General features: G+C 47.4%; 1 protein-coding gene across 1 annotated transcript in view; it reads left to right on the top strand.

The window, feature by feature from the left end:
• TWIST2 (twist family bHLH transcription factor 2) overlaps positions 1-21,378 on the top strand; it is a 37,730-nt gene extending 16,352 nt beyond the window's left edge. Inside the window, exon 2 of the mRNA XM_030019275.2 lies at positions 20,608-21,378. The gene's annotated coding sequence lies outside the window, so the exon portion shown is untranslated. The remainder of the gene's footprint in view (positions 1-20,607) is intronic.
• Positions 21,379-22,330: the final 952 nt, after the last annotated feature.

The following is a 22,330-nucleotide window of genomic DNA, read 5'->3' as shown; positions in this document are numbered from 1 at the left end:
CTGCTGATCTCAGGGTACCACCAGGAGAATACTGCACAAGGATCTCAAGGAGTTCACTTGGGCCAGAGCCATCCCAAGGTCTCCAGTTAAAGTAGAATTGCTAAAAAGCCATGCAAAGTGACCAGGGGAGCCAAGGGGGCTTTAGAGTCCCAACAGTTGCAATGATTAAAAGGAAAACTGATGAGCAAGCATTTACAGCATAAATCAGACTTTCCTTAAATATTTAGGCATGCTTTAAATCAGCAGTGCTGTGGTCCACAAACCATCAGAGATTTTGCAGAGATGGGGATGCATTTAAAAAAAAAAAAGTCACCATTATGGTCAGCCCACAGATGTAAAACTCAGGGCAGACACAGAACTGCCTGCATAGTGCTGATGGATAATAAACCAGACCCAAACACCTCTTGGACTAATTTTCTCCTCTGACTTCCTAGATCAGGGATGCAACCCTCCTCGCTTCCATGTGTACAAGAGTGACAACTGCTGTTGAATCCAAGACTGAATTCCTTTGTTAAAAATCACACTGATACCTGAAGCATTTCTCTCCACCTTGCTCTGAAAGCCCTCTTGTGTTTCTGCAGCTTTGAACAGCCTGTGCCCCTGGTTCCTCCCCATTCCCAGGCAGTTGCCAGGCCCCACATCAGACAGGAACCAAGACAGGATTTCAGAAACCATACTTCAAGCTCTTTTTGCTAGTTTTGAACTCTTCAAAGATCATGTGTTCAAGCTTTTCCACCTAAAGTCCAAAGACTAGAAACATAGCCTATTAAAAATACTATATTAATTTATTAAATAAGACATTACATGCTCTGTTAATAGCATCATTAAAAAAATTACATGGGACATTAATAAAATACCAATAAAGCAGGGCTAAAGCTAGACATCACAACAGCAAGAGAGGTTTCTGGTGCAGAAAGGAAAGCAGAAAACATCAAGATTTTTGCATTACAGGTGTTCAGCCAGCAGTGTTCCCAAATTGTGGACATTTTCAGATGTGTTTCTGTGCCTTCATCTATTCCTTTTTTCCCCTTTGCTGTAGATCCTAACACACTGGCATTTGCTTGCTACAGATAGCCACAAAACTGCAGGGTTCTCCTCCATGCTGCAGCCCCTCCTGAGAAGTAGGATGAGACCTTGGGAAGATGCACCTTTTTTGCAGTGTAACTGTAAGAGATGATGCCTGGTGTTGGGAGGGAAGTAGAGGGGATTTAAGCATCAGCTTCCTCCAAGGCAGGACAAACTCACACTGATTACATGGGAGGAGAATTTCATGCTGCTTTTGAAGCCTTTTGCGAGGAGGAGCCTCAAGAAGTGTGATCAGTGATATTAGAGAGAGCTGCCAGGAGCACATGTGCTCACATACATCTGCCTATCCTTTGCTGCTATTGAGTTGAGCCTGACAGACAGCAGGGAGCCCAGAACTGGGCGAAGGCACAACACAAAGCTGAGGAAATCAGAACCAAGAGCTGGGATCATCTTCCGTGCTCTCATTTCAGCAGAGGCAAGTGATGGTGCAAAGCATAAATGGAGCAAAGGGAGCTGAGGGGGAGGAAAGAGGAGCAGACCAGAAGCAGAGGAAGCTAAGGGCCTCAGAGACTGAGCAAGAGGCAACAGGCAGAATGAGCAGCTTAAGCTGGGATTTATCAGAAAGGGAGGCTAAGACTGATAAGGCATCACCCTAACATGAGGAGCCTGTTCACAGTGGGGATCTCCACTTTGCTGTGCAGACCACGGCACTGCATCACATGGATGTTGCGGGCACAGTGACTGGGACGAAGAAGGAGCAGCCAGACCTGCCATGAGCATCAAGGTCAAGAAAGAGACAGGCTGGAGGCAGAAAGACTCCCAGGAGCCAGCAACACCCTTTTCACACCTACACATCCTCCAGGGGTACAAAAAACAGGGAAGGAAGAAAGATGTAAACAGGGTTCCCAGACACTGGTTGCAGGATACTAGGAAAGTGTCCCCACTTTCTCTCCCACCCTGGTCCCAACCTTAACCCAAAGTTGAGCTGAAGCCCCCACCAGCTCTCCAACAGGAGCAGTAGGTCCCCAGCTCTTATCTACTACCAAACGTGGGGTAGGTCAAAACTCACCCTGATGGTTTCACAGCTCCCTACCCAGCAAGGAGCCAGGCTGTTTTGTTTGATCATGATTAACATGGTCAAACACCACTGAGTTGAAGCATGATAAAACTATTTCACCCTCACTTTGTGCAAGTGCCCACTCCCCACCAGAGCATCACACTGAACTTGGCCTTCAAACAGCCAAGACTACCTTCCTCTGGTCTGTTATTAGGGTAGTGACAAGGTCCAATGAACAGACTGGAGCTGAGAGGTGAGGCCAAAGAGATTTAGGGCCACTCCAGAGCTGAGATTTTTTTTTTTTTAAAGGTACTAAGTTTCCTTGATCCTTTTGAGAATGCCAGCCTATGTTTCTGTCTGAGATTCTTTATCATTTATTTGCTCTTTTCATCTCTTGGAAAAACTTAAATCCATAACATACAAGACCAATATAAGTAGGGATAAAGCAACATTTTCAGATTTGAAGTATACAGCTGAAGTCCAGAAGACACAAGCTGGTTCAGAACAGCCCCTACATGTCCTGCTACTGCATTGGCCCAGGCCATCTGCACAGACATTTCTGGTCCCTGGACTAGACCACAGCTCCCTTTGCTGGAAAGGCAGCGCACAGGCATTACCTTGGCTCTCTTGTGCCTAGGAGCAATCCTCAGCCAACAAGATGACTTGGCTGAGTCTCATCAAAGGTGACCCCCTGGCCAGGCAGCGAGCCCCCAAAAGCTAAGCATCTCATCCACAGCCCACACACATGGGAAGATCTTTGCAGATATGGAAGAGTGGAGCAGATTCCCCCACAACAGGTACAAACCACCAATTTCTGCAGTCAGAGCCTAGCTTGTGTAACCAGGCACAGCTCTGCTGAAAGGAATAAACTCAGCTCCTCTCATTAATGGAGCACAGAAGGGAATAGTTTGGATGTTTTAATACCGGAAAAGTCCAAGAGCTCCATCCCCTGGATTTAAGACCATCCCGTAACCAGAGATGAAACAGCCAAGTGAGGCGATGGGAGCAGAACAAGGACATCTCTGGAAGGACAAGCAATGCCAACAGTTCCCCTTAGTCTCTGGCGCTCCTGTGATATGGCAAGCTTCAGCTAGCTTTCTTATTCCAGCCCTACCTAATGTGGGGGCAGCATGCAAATACTTAAAGATGAGTGCAGGTCCTTCCTTCATACACAGTAGGTTGCTTTTGCAGCATGCCCTGCACTGGAAGGGAAAGTGCTCTGGTGGAATAACCCAGGAGCCTTTGCCAAAGAGGGACTGAGGGGAGGGAAGGAAAGGAAGAAGAAAGTATTTAATAACTCCCAAATCATTTTTAAAAATTCATTAGCTATTATTTCAGCTGTGTGACCTCCTGAAGGGACTTTGTAGAGGGCCAGATTATGCAGTCAACTAAAAATATAAATAAGTACGGAAAGGGCAGAGATCACTTTGTTCAGCCAAATCACGTGGGATGTCAGGTTAAGTTTCCTGTAGGGTGCATCCGTGCACTTCCAGGAGATGAGCGTGGCCCAACAGCTCCCCCAGTCCAAGGACACCTCCCCAGCCAGCAGGCATGGCACAAGACATGAGTTATTTTCATTTGGGGAGTGCTGATTTCCAAAAACTTCCTGTCAGTCCCCCAGGGACAGAAGCATGTTGCATTGCTGCAAGGTTTCCAGCTGCAGCTGAAGTGGACTGCAGCTTCAGACGTGTTGCAGAGACTAGCTCCCAGCCAGGCACGCTGCTCTGGGAAATGACCTTCCTAGCTGCAGCACTCATACTCAGGTAGGGGAAACTTGTGAGCTCCTTTCCCTTTCTTACTTCTTCCACCTTCAAGGAAAAAGCATGTGCTACAAGAACCAGCCTGTGTCCCTGACCCCATCTCCTAAAACTTCATTGTGTTCAGTCATTTACTGACGTTGATTTAAATAACTGCTGGTTTTAGGGAGCCTTTTAAGTTGAGGAACTGCTGATCCTTAGAAACCTATTCACCTTTCAGGTGAGGATGTAGTAAGAAATACAGCTAATCACATTTGCTAAGAATGGGGGATCAGGTGGAAAAGGAGGCTCTCTCCACAAGGTGTGATGTCTAAAATCAGAATCTCTTTGGTTGTCGGTAGTATCCCTATGGCTGTGCTCCCTAATAGATGAACACCAACTTTACAGTATTACATGTGTGTATATATATATATACACTAATATTTACTGATACAGACAAGTGCTGTATTATAGGTGCATACATGTGTAGGAGAAGTGTGCAGTGTATATATAGAAATGACAAGACACATCTGTGCCTGAATAAGAATGGCAACCAGAAATTTCAAAAGAAAACAAAAGCATTTTTAACTGGTAAAAAGCACAGAGGAGTGAAAAGTGCTTAAATTAAGTCACTACAGACATCCTGTGCTCCTCCATACCTACAGTATATTTACAGTCTAAATATGGTATCGCAGATGATCTGTGTATTGTGTGTAGAATCATGCACACACACTTCTCTAGACAGAGAGAGACCAATACTTCCCTATATACTCTACCTGCATTCAGTGTGATTCCATTTCAATCACTAACTGTAACATCCAGCCTCCCTCACGCTTCACAAGCATACATGTGCAGATTTAACCTGGGGAATAAGAAACTTAAGGAAACATTTTGCTGTACTGCAAACAAGCCACATGTAAAACTCAATTGTATAGAGCAGAAAAGCTGCTCATCATCAGTTGCAAACCCAAGCAGTCAGAGGAGAAGCCCACCAGCAGCATCTTCAGAGCAAACCTCTGATTCACAGGAGCACAAGCTTAGCTCAGGTCTGCACATCCTAGGACAGCTTGTGAAATTCAGAGAGGAAAAGCATTGCCAAAGTCAAAGCACAAAGTCTTTGTTTTGAACAGATGCTGAAAGCTCCTCTCCCCACCCCCCCCCCCCCCCCGAAAGGGGATTGCATCAGTACCACAGTAATACAGGTTATTAGCTCGGTGGGAACCTAGCAGAGTTCAGACTCAAGGGTTCAAACAAGTCCAGCTTGCAGCTGGCAAACCTAAACAAGACCAGCCAGCTGGCTTTGAGCTGAGTCATCCACGCTAATTTGGTTGAAAATGTTGACTTAACCCATTCGTTTAATGACTGAAATCCAAAAAACCCTGACAACTGTAGACAAGAAAACATACATCTGCCTTTTTCAGAACAACAGATGGGAAAAGACCATGTAAACCAATTTTCCAGAGCTTTTTCTAGGCTTCTGTGTGCATGCCACATACAAATCAAGTTCTTGGTAGTCATTTGCTAGCCTGTTCTGATTCAGCAGAGCACACTGCACATCCTTAGTGCATGTGCCAAACCCCACTGAAGTCAGCAGGGCTAACGGCACGCATTAGACATTAGGCATGTGATTAAATACTTCACTAAATAGAGACAAGCTAAGGACACGCTGACTTTTATGCTCCTTTAGCAGAGAGATTTCCTCTTTGTGTGTTTCTTCCTCCAGGAGTTTGAACTCGCTGGAGTGAGACTGTTTGTTCCACTCTGAAAAATAACAGCAAGGGAGCAATCAACTTTGTTTTACCTCTCCTGAAGCCATAAACTCCAGAAGTGTGATGAAAACCTGACATGAGAGCTCTGAAGTGGACAGTTTACTTATAGGAAGCAAACATGAAACAGCAACGTAGAAAGCTGGTAGACAGCAAGCAGAATACACCACCTTTGGTGTCTAATCCCAGGTCACTGACACACATAAAGTTTTAAAAATTATTAGTTAGTCGTTGCAGAGGAAATTAAAACCCTCAGGACATTAGTTTATGGGAGTGCAGGCTCTTGGCACAGAGCAGTGGGTTGGGCAGCTCTCATCCTGGGGAGCTCACAGCACCATCCAGGCTGAAAACGTGTTGCTAAAGAGGTTGTGAGTAAGATCCTTCCCTCTCCTGCTTCCCGTTACTTGCTTGCCCAGCATTACCCACATAACAGTTTCAGGAAAGCCTGTAAAGCAGCCAGCCAACCTCAAGTGGAGTTATAAGCAATGATGAGTCTTGGAAAAATGAGTGATTCACAGTTGCTCAGAGCCCAGACAGGGACTGGTGGGATACTGCTATCTTCTCAGAAGACCACACTCCTGAAGTAGGATGGCAACATTGGAAGCCACAGAAATAAAGATAAAATATTTCACCCACAACCAGCCCCAAGGGAGATTCACAGCCCCTGTGTTACTGCCCTCCTCTCCAGAAAGCCCTGCCATTACCTTAACTAGGACCAGCCCCCCAGTAGCCACCACAGCCTGAGGTGCACAAGCAGAGCTGAAAAACAACACAGACACCCAAGCATTTATTCAGTCAGAGCCAGCCAAGAGGTTTAAAGCAAAGCAAACAAGACCATGCTGAGGCATAGCATATTCAAACAACAACCCACCCTCTGCAGACTCCAAAACCCCTTCTAGCCATGCACGTAACCTTGTCACTTGTCCTGCAAAGGTCCCCTCATGCAAAGCTGTGTTGGGCACCCCCAGGCAGCAAAGAGTCAGCCTTGAGAAGAGGCTAGCAAGGAGGTGGGAAGAGGAGAAGAGGTGGTCAGGGCTGCCTATAAATACCAAGGTGGGGGAGAAAGGGGCTCATTAAACTAAAGAGCAGCAGCTGGATGAAAGGACTCAGGCTGAAATCTAGAGGGCTGGTTTTAAGTATGGGCAATGCCATCTGCATGGAAGGTGAAAGCTGTAAAGTTAATGAGAAGGGTTGTATAGTGTAGTATTTGCAGTAAAGGCTGGAAGAAATGTCCCAGGAGAGATGCAGGACCCAGGACGGCTCTTGCCAGGCTTGTGTCCATGTTAATGTAGCTGTCAGGCCATCGAAGACAAAGAGCCTCTGGGCACTAGCAGATAATGAATGCAAAGCAAGCTGTGGTCTACCAGCATGCTTATTCAAAGTCACTGTTGTCACTCCCAGAGGCACGGTGTTAGCATCAGTCACACACAGGGCACCCAAAAGGCAAATGCAGCTGACCTGGTGTGCAGCAGGGCTCCTGTCCCAAGCTGTGCTCGCCCCAGCCCCACACATCGGCCGGTGGCTTTCTCAGAAGCACGGCGTGGTTAACATCACCGGCACGTGCTGGAGTGCCTTACTTGATGCCAAGTACTTCTTACCCCGACGGGATTGTTTGGCGTATAAAAATGTAACTCCCTCTGCATGAGGGCAACACCCTGTAACCCCAAGTATTTTAAAGAGTTGGACTATTCTTGCCATAAAAAAAGATCAGAGTAGCTTTATTGACTGCAATGGAGTTAAGCCGGTTTATTCCAAGTGAGAATTTGTCCCCTTGACTTCAATGAAGCTGTGTTGATTAATCCCAGATGGAGACCTGGCCTGGTACAATCGCCTCCAAAAGTCCTGGGAGATTAGTAACACATAGACTGAATCACCGCTGTTACTCAGAGCCTGGGTGGTTATCAAAAAGCTGCACCTGCCGCCGCATGAAACGCTGCCGGGCTGGGGCCAAGCAATTGCGATTGCCGACTTCAGGGACCAGGGTGTGGTGAGTGAGGGCACATTCTTCAAACACTGCCTCATTCTAGGGGGAAGATGCCAAAGTAGCACCCTTTCCTCCGCAAACATCTGGGAATGTCACCCAGGATGTGAGTCCCGGCTCTGCCAAAACCGGGGCATGGTGACATTGAGCACACTGGGCAAGGAGGCAGGAGAATTCTGCTTCTTCCCTTAAGGGCTTTTGTGATGCTCTGTAAAAATCCATAAGCGTAAAAAATTGAGGATTAAATCCCCTGAGCTCCAGGGAATCTGCCCCAGTATCTGATTGCTAATTTTGAAGAGCAAACATGCAGCAAAGGGAAAACTTTCTTCCCTACTCCAAATGCAAAAAAACCCAGGGTCTTTTTTCAGCAATCACCTCCAAGTCTCTCTCAGGGCAGGCAAAGTATTGCTTCCCAGTGTTATAGGCACAAGTGCCATACTTCTTGTGGGGAATGAATCCACTGAAAATTAAAATTGCTTGACTTTCACAGCAGTTCCTTTATACAAGGACACACGCATGTGCCCATAGAGAGACGGTGAAGCTGTGCCATGTGTTGCAGTGTGGAGAAACACCAGAATAAACCAGTTCAAAGGTGGGCATTGATGTTTTTTTGGAGGTCTCAGGTGGTAGAAACGCAGAGTGGACAGTATGTAGCCCATCTCCCCAGCACATTAATCATGTAGAGGCATTATTCCTGGCTATAGGATGCCAATGACTCTCCCCAAATGGCTGGCTGGAGTTTCCCCTCTATTTTCCTTTGAGGTTGCATCACGCAGGTCAAGGTGACAACAAAAGGGCTCGGCATTGCGTGCAGAGAAGGCACAGCATCACCGTCAGGAAGAAAGAAATGCCTAAGCTTGCAGTCCGCTTGCTCCAGCTCTGCCTTCCAAGCGTTTCTGAAGTCAGGCATCTGGAGCGTGATGTAATCTGAAGATTGATCAGCAGCAGTACACATACAGCTGTACACATCTGGCCTACAGGTGTTTTGGCTGCTATTTGTCAGTGACTGTATCGAACATTAAAAAGCACCCCGAGTTTGTAAGGCAATCGTACCTGTCCCACGGATTGTTCACAGAAGCCCGGGAAATGCCATCGATTTTATGCAAACCAACTCTGTTTTTTAGTGGGTTCCCCCAGGCTTTTTTTGGTTGGTTTTTTTTGAAGTAAGGAGTTTAAACCATAGATACTTTTAAAGCAAGGTTTTTGTTGTTGTTATTAATTCCACTGGCATTAATCCGTGCAGTTGAGTCAGTTATAACGGATGGCTGCTATCATCCACTTGCTGATTTACTCTTAGGAGTCAATGTTATTACAAAGTCTTTATGCTGCACTGATGAAAAAAAGCTGAGGCTGTTCCTCCTTGTGCTCAACTATGTACAGATACAGCAAGACTTGCTCCCAAAGTACCTAATCTAAACAGGGCAGGGACAGGTAAAGTGGAGAAATGGGTAGGAAAGGTCTCATCCATGGGCCAGTGCCCTGTCCCAGAGCCAGAGAATGATGCTTGTCACTTCCCACAGGGAAGCTGCACTCATGAGGTTTGCAAACTGCAGCTGAATACTTGCCACATACAGGAAAAATAAGGAGAGCAAGGAAACTGCTGGCTGAGCAGGCCAGACCAAAAGAGTTCCCTTGGAAAAAGAATAAAGCTGCAGATGTATATATTTATTTTCAGAGAAGGTGTTTTTCCTAGAATTTGTATTATTTTGGCAAGAACACAATGGGAAGGAGAAAAAGTTTCCCTTTGTCCAATACTCTGCTATTCTAAAAAGGGGTGGAGGCAGAAGGGTATTTTTACAGCCCATTTCATATCTCAGTTGTCTTCATCCCTATAGAGACAGACAGGGACCAGAGACACATTTCATGCTGACTGCCAGCATTGTCAGAACCTGCTGCACACCATGCCCTAAGCCACCGTCTTCACATATTCCCAAGAGGAAGAAGAAACATGTTCCTATCAATATTTCCCTCCCAGATAGTCTCAAAAAGCCTACAAGAACATGTTTGTCTTAAACACCAATATATTCTACTTTCCAAACAGCTTAGCACAGATACATGGTCAGTCATCATAGCCCAGCTAACAGCATAAGTCATTAAGCTGTAACAGGTTGTGCAACTGTCTCAAAAATAAAGCCTTAGCTTGCAAGCTGTGTTTGTGCAGGGTAAGATTTGCACATGGCTTTTGCTGTGAGCATCTCAGTAGAAGTGCATGGCCCATCCATAACAACTTTGCCCTCCTTACCTGATTTCTGTGTAACTTATTTCCATCACTTTGGCACTGCTTTGGAGAAGAGCAGGGAGAACAGAGTGCCTTCCCAGAATTGCTTATGGTCTGGCAACAGGAGCCCATGTTGATCTGAGAAGCCAAGAGGCTGGAGGATGGGGGGCTCACGAGGCAGAGGAAGATGTGAAATGACTGCCCTCATCCTTGGCACAAGCCTCATCAGCTTCAGAGCCACTCTTTAAGGACACGTCTGCGTCTGTGCTACCTCTCCTCCCCAAGCTCACTTGAGCTGCCCGAGAAGAACACCTCATTGCCTGCCTTTTTCCCCCCTCTCCCTGCTCCTTTATTCCACACTTTTCTTGTGCAAAGCCAGGCTCGTGTGTGGGTGCCTCTGGGGAGGGGAGGGGAGCCCAAGGAAACAGTGATGGGTTTTCTCTGTGCCTCCGTTAGCCAGGAGGGCTGGTGGTGGCCTGCTCCCTCCTTCTCCTTCTTTGCCCCCAGCTGGCTTTCCCTGGCCACTTGCCCTTTCATGGGTCAGGAGATGCTGGTGGTGTCCCCCAGCGCCTGTTCTTCTGAGCCACCCACGAGGCAGCTGGGCAGAGCCGAGGACAGAGCTTAGATGGTCCTTTCAAACCGTTGAAGCAGCTCTGCTTTTTCCTGCTCCAACTGCTCATTAGCAGCTTCCGCCTTTCAGCAATTTCTAGCCGTGTTTTCAGTGATGTGCTGCCAAGATTTTAACAAGGGGCTCCCACAAACCTACCTCTTCCTCCAGCTGCGACGAACCCCACCGCCCCGCAGACGCTGATGCTCGGGCTGTGGAGGAGTGCAGGGCTGGGGGAAATGTTCTTTTGGGGGCAGCTCCTTCCTGTTTAAAGCTTTATTTTTTGTTGTTGTTGTTTAATTTTCTGGCGAGGGAGGGACACAGCACCTTGGAGCCAACATTACTAACTGCCTGGAGGCTGCTGCAGAGAGGCAGGATATAACTCAGAAACTCTGAGCATCCCAGCAGCAAAATGCTTCCTTGCAGAGCTCTCGCTTCTCCTCCCTACCATGAGGCCAGCCCCAGGTGACTGATTTTATCTGGCCTAGGGCAATCAGCCACAAGCTGAAATGCCAAAGAAGTGGCTTTCTCTAGGTGTTTCAGGGCCCCAAAGGGCAAGTTTTTCCATGAGAAGTTGTTGAGCCCACAAGTTTCTGGGTGTGATGGAGGCCATCCCCACTTTCTCGCATTGATGGGCATGGGTGATCTATGCCGATTCGCGTCGGGGCAGAACTGGTTTCCCAGAGGAGCTCTGAGCTTGCAGGTATCTCGCAGGTCCAGGATGGGGCTGCACCAGCCCTTCAGCTTCTCTCTTTGGTGAGAATCTTTCCCTTCTTCTTAAGTGGAAAGGAACTGAAACCCCAAGGAAAGCTCAACAGCTCCGTTATCAGGAGCTAAGGAAAAAACGAGATAAGCTGGAAGAATGGGGAAGCTCATTTTCCACCTTTAAGTAGAAGCTGGGTGCAAGAAGGTCAGCTGCATGATAGACACCAAAATAGTTAAGTACGGGGCAGTCAAAAGCAGTCAAATAACTGCTGATTAAGACATTAATAGATAAGCCCATAGATTATAGATTAATAAAGCAGTTTTTAATACAGGCCATTCTGGTAAACACAGCAATGTCAACTGCACTGGATCCATGCAAGCAAATGGTATCTCATGCACTTCTAAAATGTCAGTTTTCTACATTTTGTTACATTGGGTTTTTTTAATTAAAAAAAAATAATAATCTGGTGAAAAGGAAAGAAAAAAGCGACAAATACATTGCAGCATTGTTAAACTGGACTCGAGCACCTTACAGGTCTGGCAGCTCTTCCAGGATAGCACACCCTGACATCTACTCCATAGATAATGTCTGTTTAGATGGGTGGCCATGGGCATCAATGAGCCCTTCTGCAGCAGAGTGAGGGGGAAAAGAAGGGATTTAAAGCAAGATTATTCAGTCATTTCAATCAGTATCAGATGCTTGCTGACATTAGACATCTTGAAAACAATTGAATCAATCCACTTCTCTCTGCTGTGGGTAGTTCTTTGTGAGAGGACCACTCACAAGTGCCCTGGATTTATTTCAGCTGTGGGTGAGGAACTGGCTTTGGCAGCCAGTCGGGTCCCCAGCCTCGTGGGTATGCTCCGCTGGCCAGGATGAGACACGGCCATGGGCTTTCCCATTGGTTCCTTTTTTTGGCGTTGTCTCTTTAGGATCTTTTATCCCCGCAATTTTTCCCAGACAGTGAGGTGTGAGCAAGTCATCGACCTTTCTCGACAGTGTGCAGGATGGGCTGGGGAGACAGAAAGAGTCTTGGAGGGAGGAGAAAAGGCTTCAATCTCCATTTTCTTATGCCACTTCCCCATCAAACAACTAGTTACACTCCCGATAACAAACCAGGGAGCCGCTGGACACAGGGAGGATGTTTTCCCTTGAACCAGCCATGGACAGATAAATCCTCCAAGGTCTGAAAAGCCTCGGGTAAATTAGATTAGAGGCTTTCCTCTAGACGGTGAGGGGTACATTTGGTGATAGTTGGGGGGGGGGGGGGGCTGCGGCTCAGGAATGAACAACTGTGAGGGATATGTTTTTAAATGGTTTCCCAGCTGTAAGATGCACATAATTGTGGCTTTCCTTCATCTGGGAGACTTCAAGAGCGGATGGTTGATAAGGGTTCATACCAGCAAAGGCAGAAAAACACAAGCCAGGGTATCTGGTTTCAGTCTGTCTGTACCCACAGCATTAGATCTGATTTTGGCTCTCTCTCCCCTCCCTGCATGTACACAATTATCTGAATTCCTTTCTCTGCTGCTTCCTCCCCTCTGAAGCCTTGCAGACTGGCCCTGCTGCCTTTTCCATTGCTTGAGGGACGGCTGCGCATTCAGGCTCTCTCCTTTCCTGGCCCATGGAGGGGTCTGTGCCACGGCCACAAGGACCAGCACTCCCTGGAGGTCAGAAAGCAACCACGAGGATGGGAATTTATTCCCCATCCCCAACTTTTTAGCCTTTTGTGGTGGGAAATGCCCTAAAAATCAAGGGATTTCTGCTACGTTAAGGTGCCTTTCCTTTGTGCCTCAGTTTCCCCTTTGTGCCTCACCTCTGCTGCTCGCCTCTGGCCATGTTCAGACAGCCAGATACCCCAGCCCCTTGCATTGCAGCTGAGTATCCCCAGGGACTATTGCACAAGCAAGTACGGGCTGGTTTCCCAGGCAGATGTGTGGGCAGCAAGGTAGATGTGCCTGAGGACACGACTGAAGCATTGGTGTCCCACCTCACACCGCCACTGTCTTGTTTTTCCCCACTGAGGCACCCTGTTGCGGTGTGGTCGAGTGGAAGGGGGACCCTTTCCAAAATGCCAGATTGTGGAAATGGCTTTCCAAAATACGGCTCTCCATCCTTCTCAGGGGTTGCCACACACTGGCTTTTCCCTCAGGGGAGGGCATGTGCTTACCCGCTTGCAAAGGTCCCACTGCTGCTAAGCAATATAGTATTTTTCCTAAAAAGTTGCAATTTTGTGCCATCCAAATCACAAAAATGTTTTAAATTTCAAATATACACTACTATCCGTTTTGGCTCTGAGGACAGCTGACAACACCTTAAGATAATTTGAGATGAACCCTTTGGTAGAGAACCAGCCAATGCCTGCAGCAAGTGTAGCTTTATGTACGCTATACGCAGAACAGCATATCCCTTATTCCTTTGACTTTGCTATAAAAATATTTAAGCATGTATCAAACCATGCATAAACAGGAGCAAAACATGTGCAGGTAGAGTTTTCCCATCATTAAACAGAACAGAGACCTGTGTTTCCATAATCACACCTAAAGATTTGACGAATTCAGCTGAAATTCTCCATGTGTTTTGGGTTTTAGAGTCATTTATACCAGTTCTGTGTAGAAATTTCAGCATGGGAATTGCAGAATTGAAAAGCCTTTGAAAAATTCCTCTGGTGTCATTCTGACATCGCTTTCTGACATCCAGTTTTGACTGACAGAGCAAAAGCTTTTCTACAAACTCTAGAAACAGGTGGGGCTGCCTTCAGCTATGGAGCAATTGCTCTTGTTTCGGGTGAAGCAAGCAGAGGGAGGACAGCATCAGGGGAAGAGGATCCTTCGCAGGAGGGCTCGGGATTTGTGGGCATGGCAGGAGAGAGGCAAGGCTGCATGCACAGCCTGTGCTTGGGCATACCTTAACTTCAATTTGCTGCGTGACACAGGTGCTTCTTCAGGCAGGAGGGAGGCAAGACTCATCTCCCAGGGTTAAGGAACCATGCTAATTTGCTAAAATTTGGCCAAGCTCTCTGCTGGGAACACATTTCACCTAATCTAGGTAGCAAATACCTGGTTTGCCCATGTACGTCCCAACTTGCTGGTCATGAGGCCAGCTCCAAGCCAGCTCCTGGCAGCCACCACCTCGCCTCCAACCTCGCACATCTCTGCTGCTTCACGGTGGCTGCGAGTTTAACTGCGCTGTGATAAAAGCCAAGCCAAAATAACTCCCCGTGCTTCCTGCCTTAGGTCTGCTTCATATGGCTCGCAGAAACACTCAGCCCGTGCATAGTTGGAAGGCGATTTTGGGAGGCTCAGAACTAGGTCAAAACAAACTTAATTTCCTCCAGGTCCAGGTGGGACGCTGCTTTGCAAGCTGGGCGATTTGCATGCTGCCTTTCAGCATTCCACCCACTGCCATCCCAGCCTCCAACACAGTCACGGGGAAGCCTTCAGCATTTTTGGAGCGCGGCTGTTTTCCACTATCCCCATGCTCTGAAACAGCTGGACCATTTTTGCCCTGGCTCCAGAAAACAAAAACAATGACAAGAAAGAGGAATCACCGTTGGGCATGGAAAATTTTCAGCGCAGGCAGCGTAAGCCTCAGAAGGTTTTGAGCAGATAAAAAAAAAAGGGATGCTGGAAGGCAAAGCATACAAACCTGACCGTGGATATTACAATTGATACTTGCCATATGCTTCTTCTAAATCAGTTGTTCCCAGGACAGCTGGGGGCGATGATCCTGGGTTCACCCAGTTCAGGAATGATCAAGGTTTAGGGTTGAACTGGGGGTGTTTGGCAGTGAGCACCTCGTGTAGGGACCATGCCCATGATGATGACAACCTCTGCCAGATTAGGTGACTTCTGTGTCCCCAGCAAGATCCTCCTGGGTATCTCAGACCTCTGCACTTCAAGCTGCCACATAGGTCTTAATGGCAGTCACCTTGGCTGGCAAATCTGGGGTTGAGTTGGGTCACAGAGGTGGGGAAAGAGGAGCATGGGATGCTCGCAGGAGCCCAGGTCGCCTGCCACGGGTTGCATCCAGCCCACTGTCCCAGTAGCCAGGCGAGACAGAGCTCTGATGGCCAGAAGTAATCCAAATTCTGACTTTCTGGCCTGAGAGTCAAGATGCTGAGATTTGTCCTCCCCTCCAGCTTGGCATTTCCTAACCTAAAAAAGAACAACCCAATTTCTGGAGCTGCTTGCTTTGACATTTCAAAAATTCACGCCAGCCCATGCTGACCTTTTCTCTCCAAAGGCACGGGGGCCGACACGTGCACCCCCAAGTCACGTTTTGCATTGTTCGCTGTTGTTTTTCTCCGTCCCTGTGCCTACGGGGAAGGATGCATGCAGCGCTGGTGCGGCGGGCAGGCGTACCGGGGGTATGACACAATGCAATAACTGAACTAGCCACATTTATTTATTTTGAAAAAATATTAAGGGCAGCTGCTACTTAGTGCCGACTGAAACATTTTATTGATTTTTCTAAAGCGGGAGCGTCCCCTTTTGTGTTGTAACCCAGCATTGCTTGAACCCAGTGGTTGGACTATTCTAGAATAACTTATCTAATCTACATCACGTTTTCCTCCCTTTGGTAAATATGTAGAAGCTCTCCAACCCTGAAAGTACACACCTGGGTAACAACCAGAGAGGTCACTGCCTGACATACTCGCTCTGCCCTGTCTTGCTCAGGCACTATCTGCAAGCAGATCCAACTCAACAGGGGACTTCTCCTTCCCCATTCACCCTGTAACGTGCCCATAACATCTTACCAGCTATTGTGTAGCATGGACAAGGACCAGTGATAGCCCGAGTAGGCTTTTGTTTTATGTTTCCCTGTATTAATCCTTTCTGGTTATACTCATTTTGGAAGGATGAGTTTCGAGACAGTGGTGATGGGGTTCTCCAGCTGAGTTTGTTCAGTGCTTTCTTGTGGACTGGTTTAATATTTGCTTCCTCAGCACGTGTTTGTTTCCCAGGGAGGAAGATCACAGAGCTCTTTTGTCGCCCATGCCCAGCAGTGCTTGCTCTGCTTGGATTGTACCTCCTTATCCTGGGCAGTCCCACTACTCACCAGCCTGCCTCGCAGCAGTGATGCTCCCTGCTCCAAACCTCCACAGCCTGCAAAAAAGCAGCCCTTGAAGTTAACATCCCATTAAAATGAATGTTGTGGGGGATGCTTAAAGAGGAGGTACAGTCTGGGGAGAGAGACTTCAAAGGAGGCAAAACACGGGGGCAGGGCTGGTGCTGAAGGCAGCAGAGCTGCTGGGACAACACGGGCCGGTGGGGAAGCTGGCTGAGACCGCTGGGGCAGCCACACACGGCGTCGGTGAGGAGTGTGCCCACTGATGTCCCTTATAAGAAATTTGTTACTGCAATTCAAACTCCTTTCTGCAAGGATGCTTGGTCAGAAACTGCATCCACTCCGGAGGTGCCTGAAGGCAGCATCGTCAGCCCATGGGCAGCATGCCCTGCAGCGACCCGCTGAGTGGGGCTGGGGTCTCGGCTTTGACCCACGCTGGTTTTTACTTCCCCAAGTTGAAGGGGAAGGGGGGAGGAAACAGTCTATAAACTTCTCGGTGACTGCCGAAATCAGTACCAGCTGGCACAGGGTGAGCAGCTGGTGTGTGCTGCACCACACTGCCGCTCACACCCCTCATCCCCCCACTCACTGCCTGACCCCAGCCCCAGCCCCAAACACAAGGCAAGAAGGTGGGCCAGCACTTTCTGGTAGGGATTTTGGTACTGGCCGAAGCCCACATGGAGGGAGAGAGGCTAGGCCCCGGGGGCAGAACCATTTTTTTACATTCCCAACTTTAAAAGAAGTTGAAAAAGCATCCTTTAAAAAAAAAGAAACCACAACAAACAGACAAACTCAAAGAGTTTTGCTGCATTTCTTATTTCATTTGCACTCTTGGTCATGTTATAGAAATTATTTCAATCCCTTTGTAACCAAACCCACCCTAATTCCATATAAGCAAAGACCTTGGGGACCTGTTGCAAAATTTCCTGCAACCAGGGTTGTGCTCTTGCTGGCACCTTACATCAAGCCAGCAGCTCCCAGCTCTCCTGGTTTCCATGCTGTGCTCTTGGGCTGGGGAATGGTCCTAAAGCAAGGAAAAAATAGAGCAGCAAGCCCTCAATTCACTGTACAGAGGAAACTGCATTGGGTCTGCGATACAGCAGTGCATAATGACTACATTCTGTTACAAGCTAAAGGGTAAGAGAAATGCTTGGAAACTACGTTCAGCAGAGAGCTTCACCGCATATCATCTCTCAGTCCAGATAATCGTGCATTGTTATAATGTGGTATTATGCCGTTCAGCTATACCTTGGAGAACCACAAGGTGCCTTATGGGCACCAGTTGATTAAATCCCACATGTGCTGTAAGAGAGGAAGGGATGCACTGCAATTTCCCAGCCAGGGAAACTGAGGCACATGCAGAGAGAGCAATTAATTACACAGCAAACCTGTGCATGAGCTGGTGTTAAAAACTAAGCTTTGCAAGGTCCTGCTGTGCTACTGCATCAGCTTAGTGGCAGGAAGAAACTCTGCCCCCTCCCTGTGAAATCTGCTATGGGCTTTGCTGCTTCTTTTAAGAATAAGTCCCATAGATCCATACCTCAACATTCAGCTGCCATCAGAAACCTGCAGCCATTCCTGTGGGAGTGCATTAGGAAACCTCCGTGGGTCTGGCTTGTGGGAGCGGAGCTGAGAAGTGCCACAGAAGTAGCCACCAGCTGAGTGTCTTGGCAGGCTTTGACAAACGCCTTGCTGAGCCCCTCTGGGATTAAAGGATCATAAACATGAAGCATGACCTTGGGAGAGTCTATTAAAGCACAAAATCATTATGGGGTATTATCCCTCTTCCTCAGCCAGGAGCTGATGCTCCTTTCCCCTGCAAGATTCAAACTGCAGCGAGTAAGGACCAGGTTTCTGACATGAGGATCACAAGCCAGATTCACAGTATAATTTCTCCGATATATGTAACACTCTTTTAAGCAAATTGAGGAGCCACTGAAGTCCCCTCACCTTATTAAGCTCCATGTGGGATGCTATCAGGTTTTTAGTGCAGTACTCCTCTATTTGAGTGACCTGGAGGGGGTAACCGAGGAGGAACAGGTTGGGTGCCGGTATCACTTCTCTGCCTGCAGTGGACATGTTTCCATACATCCCACCACCAAAGTGTATCTCTCATGCAACAAACAGCTGCCCACCTCCTTCCGTTACCATTTATGTGTTTTCAAAATTGCTACTTAGAGCCAGATTTTTCAAAAGTGGTCAGCATCCAACATCCCAAAGGTCCAGAGAAGAAGAAATGGAGTGAGTAGGTCACATGGGGTGGGGGGGTTCTCATCTTGTGTATTTCTTTCCTTCTCTCATGCTGACAGATTTGGTCTGTGAATGAGTGGGTTTTACTCGTTGATGTGGATCCTATATAGAATATGTGGTAAGAACAGCAAGCAAAATGTTACATGATGTGAACTGAAACACCAGTACATATCAGGATGAGGAGAATAACCCCTTCATGGCCAGGTATAGCAGCTTCCTTTGGTTGACCTCTGTATCTGGTCAAAATATTGCTCCATCAGCTGAGATAGGCTGCTTTAATGTGCAGTGGACAATCACAGAAAATAGCAGTGGAAACAGCGTACGAGATCATCTGGTCCTGCCAGGGCTGACAACGAGGCATTAGCCAAGCGATGGCTGAGCAGCAGCCACATCTGCCCACCATGACCCTGGTCCTGGTGCCCTGTGTGGGATGGAGAAGGCTGGGTTAAGCCCTGGCTGCACGGGACGGGACCTGGCAGAGCCATGCCAGAGCCTGGGGGCACAGCAGTGCTGCCGTCCACAGGGTAGACCAAGTTCATTCACCTCGCTGTAAAGGGGAAGCCAAAACACCCTGTTAGCACTGAGCTGCTGGGAAGTTCCCATTTTTTCCAGTTGGCCGAGGCCAAAAAAGCTGCTGGAAACCAGAAAGGACCAGTGGAAATGAGATCCTGCACTGCAGCAGCAGCCAGAGCTGGGCATCTCACCTGGTGTTAAAGAAGTAGGCTTGCAAATTGCCAACTTTGCTCTACAAGTGGCTTTGTGCTGACCTCTCTAGTCTTGGATAGAATTTAAAAAAATCAGTGGAAATAGATCAGCTCAGTATTGCTTTCTACCTGGTTTCACCTTGTTTTGCCCAGCAGTCAGGTTCAGAGAAGAACAGGGCACAGCGATACCTCATGTAGCTGGCAGTGAGCATCCTCTACCCCCCTCCTTCTGCTTGCTGGAGAAAATAATTTTAAAAAAAAGACCATCAGAAAATCACTCCATGGTATCTTCCTCCTCCCTGTGTCTTATTTTCCTTTCCTGAGTCCCTCCCCAGCTAGGGCTGCGGCAATGCCAGCATTAGGAAAGGGCCAGCCTGTCATCTGTCAGACGTGTGCATACACAAACCACTGCTGCTCGCACACACCAAGCAGTTAAGCTTTTCTAAGTGGTCCTGGGCAGCCTGTCAAGTCCCCAGATCATCTGCAGAATGTGGTTGTAATTAGATAATTAATAACTTTGAGAAGGAAAGGAAAGGAAATAAGCTAAATGGAAGCTTTCCTTAGTGGGAGGAAATAATTATATCTGCTTTTTGATATATGAGCTGAAGTGGCTTTCTTGAAGGCAGAAACAGCATCTCGCCTGCAAAGCCATCCCTCCCCCAAGTTGGATGGGATCTCCCATGGGCACTGCTGGGTCACAGAGTTTGTCCCACCAGCCCACAAATGAGCAGCAGCAAGTTGCTGCAGATCAGAGCAAACTCCACAGGTAACAGGGCTCCCCGATGTGTTGCTGCATCTTGTCACATCCTGATAAATGGGGCAGAGAGAGACAATACACAGGGTTGGGTTATCAGCCACCATGTGGAAAACAGGGGTTTAGCACAACATCCCTCAGGGTTGGAGGGGCTGCTGTCAGCATATGGACTTTTTGATGGATGCATTGCTCCTGCGTGTGGATTTACCATTTCATGGTCAAATGCAAAAAAAAAAAAGGCTGTGACATTACCAGACTCTGGATTTAGGCTATACATCCAAAAGTCAAAGGAATTGTTAAGTTTAGGTTGATTTTTTTGCTGTTTTGGGATGTGCTCAGATATTGCATAAATGTGTTACCCCAGGATGGAAAAGAAAACATATTTATTTCCAGCAGGGTTTGCCTGATTTTGCAGGAGGAGCTGAGAGTTCCTGTGGGTGGGGTTTCTAAAGCCCATCTCGGGTGCCTGCACATCCAATGTCCCCGTTTCACTTGCTTAAGGGGCGATGAGGGCTGCTCCGGGTGCGTTGGATCTCGCCCAGCTGCCGGATTAACTGTGTGCCTCCATGCTGCCGGGACCAGGAGCAGGTTTCAACACGTGGTTACAGGTATTCATGAACCACAGCCTTGATTTGCAGCGGAAAAGAACTTACCAGACAACATATCTCAGAAGGATGTCCTGTATTCAGTGTATTTATTTTTCTTTTCTTAATTTTTTTTTCTTCTCTCCAGACTGTCCAGTGTCTGAGACTGAAGTGGAATTGGGATATATCCAAGTTTGTAGCTTCTGAAACCTTAACAACCTCAAGTAAACTGGTCCAAAAGACCCCTCTTGACCTCCCTCGCTCTGAACTCTTGTGGAGCACTTAGACTGAGCAGAAAACAGCACCAAAGCTAACAGTCTGAAACTTTGCAACATCTCTCACCAAGTGACTGACCAAAGAGAAAAGAGAAGCAACATTCCTGATTGTTCGTTGTTGTTGGGTTTTGTGTCTGTCTGTGTGTTTGGTTTTATTTCTAATTTTTTTTTTTTCTGAAAAATCTTAATTCAGGAATACATTTATGAGAAATCTTTGGGTTTGGATTTTACTTCCCCTTAGCTGTATTATTTTGGGTTTTTTTGTCTGTTTTATAAAATTCAAAACCTGATTTCTTGTACATTAATGTCAGAACTGGACCAAGGCTCTCAGAAAAAAAAAAAGAAGAAGAAAGCCCACCGTGTCCCCAGCTCCCTGCATGATTTGTTTCAAGTACAGCCTGGATTACAGACTGCCCTACACACTCTACCGCCTTTTCCTTATTGCTCCATGATTTGCTACCGCTCATCCCCCCCCCCCCCCCCCCCCTTTTTTTTTTCATTTTCTGTTCCAGTGTATATGTTGCTTATTTGTTTTATTTATTGAGATATTTTTAACGAGCTAAGAGACTGCAATGTTGCTGTGTATACTGCTTCTCTTGCCAATAAAAATAAAGATGTCATGCAGCTACCGGGGGGTATGAGATTTACATTCTTGGCTGCACAGCTCCAAGCAGAAGCTGAGCCACTTCCTTGCACCCCGCAATTTTTCAACACTCACCACTAAAAGCTGGTTCCCAGGTAGTGTGTGATGGGGTGCAGAAGGTATGAACATCACTTGTCCGGGCTGATGTCTGCCTGCATATACCAGGAGGAGTTGGTTATTTACTTGCACCCTGGCTAAGGAGGTTTGCTCAGGCTGCAGGTGCTGCAGAGGAGGCACGAAACTCTTCAGCACTCTGGGCTCCAACTCACCGCTCAAGTGGCTTCTGGTCTTAGCAGAGCCCTTTATTAAGCAAAATGCAACATATCTCGGTATGCATAAGACCCACCGGTCTGCATGCTTGCCTTCAGCTAGAGTAACAAGTTGGTCTCCACCGCGCTTGCTGGTGGAAATGCTAAGGGCAAGCGTTTCTCAAAGAGAAAAGGGGCTGCAAGCTGCCGTGCAAGGTGCTGCACAAACACACGGCCATGGAAAAGCTGTGCTTGTGACCCAGAGAGGCCTTTGCATATTGTGCCCAGAAGAGATGCACAACCCACAAAAGCCAGCTGCATTACCGAAATGGTCGCCCAGAGTCGCTGATCTGCTTCTCCTTCCTACTTACCTTCCACCCTGCGAGCAAACACTGGTGGGCTTTGCTAGTGCTCACTAACCTTCCCCCACCGCCTTGCAGAGCCCCATCAGACCCTCAGTCATACACATGCTGAAGCCAGGTTTCAATTTCCAGGTCATAAATAACATGTTTAAAAAGAATTTATTCTGAAAAAATTTTTTACAAAATTCCTTTAAAGAACAGTTGCGGTGGATCTGGCAACATGGGGCTAAATTATCCCAAATGACTTTTTATTCTCACACCCTTTCCCTGCTGGATTAACAACAATGCTGGTTAGCTTGAGAGCATGTGGGCTGCAACACCGAGGTGAGAGAGAGATGGATTA

The sequence above is a fragment of the Aquila chrysaetos genome, chromosome 6 (genome assembly GCF_900496995.4).
Source record: "Aquila chrysaetos chrysaetos chromosome 6, bAquChr1.4, whole genome shotgun sequence".
NCBI classification, from domain to species: Eukaryota; Metazoa; Chordata; class Aves; order Accipitriformes; family Accipitridae; genus Aquila; species Aquila chrysaetos.
Note: the sequence above shows the minus strand (reverse complement) of the source record. Positions and strands in the feature narration are given on the sequence as shown.